A 4140-nucleotide genomic window follows, 5' to 3' on the forward strand; every position below is an offset into this window, starting at 1 on the left:
TCAGAGACCAGATATTGTTGTGGTAGATAAAGGAAAAAAGGAAACCAAGATTTATAATACCTGGGGATGCACAAATAAGTGAAAAAGAATTAGAAAAGATTAAAAAGTACAGACTACTAAAAGACGAAATTGCAAGAATGTGGACTGTGAGGAGAGTGTCTGTCATTCCAATAGTTGTAGGGGGCACTCGGAACCAAGTTCGAGAAATATGTCAAAGAAATCGGAATTGACATGAGAGCAGAGCAAGCCCCAAAAATACTGCTCTGTTGGGGACAGCTAGGATTTTGAGATTGGTATTTGGATGTTGAATGTCTCCCACGATAATTAGCAACCAAACATCAAAGCATATAATGTGCAGAAGGAGACCCTGTGTTTGCAGGTTATTGCCTCATGGAGGCAATGACCAGTGACCGGGACCTTTGGAAATATGCAGTACGTGAGAAGACCTGTCAAGCCAAGAGAGAGCATAATCTGTGACCTCTGCCAGAAGTGTAGCCAGCTCACTTATTTGTATCTTTACTTCATTGGACACTAAAAACTCTGCTTGCGAAGACCTGTTGAGGCAAGTGAATTTGGAATTTGGAATTTGAAATCTGAAATCGAAATCAAACCGAATCCGACGACTGGCACCCATGCCAACCTCTCCTTCTTTGGACACTAAACTCTGCTTGCGAAGACCTGTTGGGGCAAGTGAAATTGAAATCGTAATTGAACCATACTCGATGACTGGCACCTGCGCCAGGGGAGCACTAACAGCACTGTCGAGCATGTTCATTGCCAGAGCAGCTGTCTGGCTTCCGTGCTAGTGGCCCGTAAATAGCACCATTTGAGTGTAATCGTTACCAGCGTCGCCTTCCAGCACTTGTGCTGGTGGCACATTAGAAAATCATTCAAGTGAGGTCGTTGCCAGTGCTGCTGGACTGGCTCCCATGTAGGGGGCACGTAAAAAACACCTTTTTGAGCATGGCCGTTGCCAGTACCATGTGACTGGACCTCGTGCCAGTGGCACGTAAAAGCACCCACTACACTCTTGGAGTGGTTGGCATTAGGAAGGGCATCCAGCTGTAGAAACCTTGTCAGATCAGATTGGAGCCTGGTGCAGCCTTCTGGCTCGCCAGTCTTCAGTCAAATCGTCCAACCCATGCCAGCATGGAAAGCGGACATTAAATGATGATGATGATGATTATTATTATTATTATTATTATTATTATTATTATTATTATTATTATTATTATTATTATTATTAATGTGTCAGAACTGTTAGCACTCCAGATGAAATGCTCAGCAGCATTTCGTCCGTCTTTACATTCTGAGTTCAAATTCTGCCAAAGTCGACTTTGCCTTTCACCCTTTCAGGGTCGATAAAATAAGTACCAGTTGCGTACTGGGGTTGATGTAATTGACTCATCCTCTCCCTGAAATTGCTGGCCTTGCGCCCAAATTTGAAATCATCATCATCATAGTCATTATTATTATTATTATTATTATTATTATTATTATTATTATTATCATTATTATCATTATTATTATTATTATTACAATACCATATCTACTTTATTTCTTGTTCCTTTTTATTTCCCATCTTTTGTTTTCAACAGTAGACAGCATTCAGTAAAACTATAGTTAATGTGATGTCAGTAAATAAACTGCATTTACAAGCATCTAGTTTATTATTGGATCATAATTCACTTAAAGGACTTTCTCTTGATAGTCTATTCAACCATAAATTGGTGTCTGTGATACTAACTACCATTTCCAACAGAATGGTATTCTATTGGAGAGGAAGTTGAGCGAATGTTTTGTTGTTTTTGTTTTCTTCATATTCTAAAAGACATAATTTCTCATTCCGTTGTCAGTGATGTTGTATGGCATTATGGTTTTCAGAATATACATCAATATTTTTCTTCCTTTCATATTCTTTGTCTTTAATTAGCCATATTCATTTTCTTTCCCTTCTTTATCTCATGAAAACAATCTAATTATTTTTAGCAAACAATTTTTATTCTTAGTTCTGTTGTTTTCAAACATCTTTTGCAAAACTTGATCTCCCTGAGAGATATCACCACAAAGATCCGGAAGAGAAAGAAAGAATTCACTTCACCCTCAGACCTTTAGCTGGACTGAGTTTTCTTTTGAATCTGGAACCAAGAAGTGGGTAATGCTAAGGGAACTGGTTCTTGTTTTTGTGATGCTTTATTTCATTTAATATATTCTTAAAACAACAGTGAGGAATATTTTCGACTTTTTTTCTTTCCCATTTGTTGTGGTTGTTTGTCAACATTGAATTTAACTGCAGTGTGAGGAATGGCAAAACCTTTCCCATTTTGGATCCTTCTCTCACTTTAACCCCTTCTTCCAAAGCACCTCTCTTTCTATTGTAACCTCACTCACTTGAAGGGGATTTTAGTCTTGCAGGCTGCATAGCAATTTCATTAGTACTGCTGCCATTTAAAAAGTACCCAGAACATGATGTGAAGTGGTTGGTGTTAGGAATGGCATCCAACCATAGAACCATGCCAAAGCTAACACAGCAGCACGGTACAGTTTTTGGACCCATTGGATCCTGTCAAACTGTCCAACCCATGGCAGCATAGAACATGGACAGGAAGCAATGATGATGATGATGGTGGTAGTGGTGGTGATGATGGTGATGACGACGATGATGAATTGCTTCTTGGTAGAATTGTTGTAATTATATTTGTTTTTTTTTTGTTATTGTTTCTGATGATCTTCATATCATGTCGCAGAAGATATTCTTATGCTTGAAGCCGATGTTGTAGACATTGTCATTCCTCGTGTTTATTTCTGCTGGTTGAAGTAGTAAGAGCCAATGGTATAACATTAAATGTATGACAGGGTTAATTTGATGGAAGGGCTTCCTTTTCATCTGGTGGACATCCTTTCATATTAAAAGAAAACCGAAGCCAGGTATGACGAGAGATTATTGGATCCTTTACTGTAGCATCCCTACAAACATGCTGCTCTTAGTTCAAAAGCCATTAAGCTTAGTTTAGCCTCAAAGGCAGCGGCAATGCTGTGGGATGAAGAAGTTCTGTTGGTAACCATGAGATTCCAGGTTCAAACCTGGTCTGCAGCACTTTGGGTAATTGTCTTTTGTCATGGTTTCAAAGTGAACAATGCTTTGTGTAGAGAATGTGTTTGATGGAAATAATGAAGTCCATTGTACACACACACACACACACACACACATAGACACTCACACACACATACACACACACACCAAACACACACATGCATAGACACAGGCGTATATACATATATACATACATACATGCATATACACACAGACATACACACATACATACACACATGCATGCACACATACATATTCATACCTACATCCATACACACATACACACTCATACATATGTACATAAATACATACATACATACACATGTACATACATACACACGCATATACATACATTAGAAATGTAGAAGAGCAGCCATTGACTCCTTATGAAATCTGTGACCAACAAATTGTTGTGTAAAAAAATACAATAAAGCAAATGAATGTTTCTACATCTTTGTATCCTAAAACCTCCAGAAAAATATCAGAATATTTCTCTCTTCCACTGAAATTTAACAAACAACCAAACTAGCAATTTTTTCTCTTCTTTAATTTTCATTTATTAAAAGTTATTTTGACAAAAATTATACACTTTCCTATTTCCACAGAATTTTTAGAATTATCTTAAGCATTTTGGTCCAAGGTGGTGCTCCTGCATGCCCACAGTCTCATGACTGAAACAAGTAAAAGATAAAAAATAAAGGATGTAGGATTAGGCGTGGCTGTGTGGTAAAGAAGTTTGCTTTCCAACCACATGGTTCTGGGTTCAGTCCCACTGCATGACAACTTGGGCAAGTGTCTTCTACTATAACCTCAAACTGACCAAAGCTTTGTGGGTGGATTTGGTAGAAAGAAACTGAAGGAAGCCCATCACGTGTGTGTTAGTGCTCCCCACTGCTTGACCACTGGTGTTGATATGTTTATGTCCCCATGACTTAGCAGTTTGGCAAAAGAGACTGATAGAATATGTAACAGTCTTAAAAAAAAGAAATAAGTCCTGGGGTGAAGTCATTCAACTAAAACTTCTCCAAATATGGCTGTAGTCTAAT

The sequence above is a fragment of the Octopus bimaculoides genome, chromosome 3 (genome assembly GCF_046866305.1).
Source record: "Octopus bimaculoides isolate indiv1 chromosome 3, ASM4686630v1, whole genome shotgun sequence".
NCBI classification, from domain to species: Eukaryota; Metazoa; Mollusca; class Cephalopoda; order Octopoda; family Octopodidae; genus Octopus; species Octopus bimaculoides.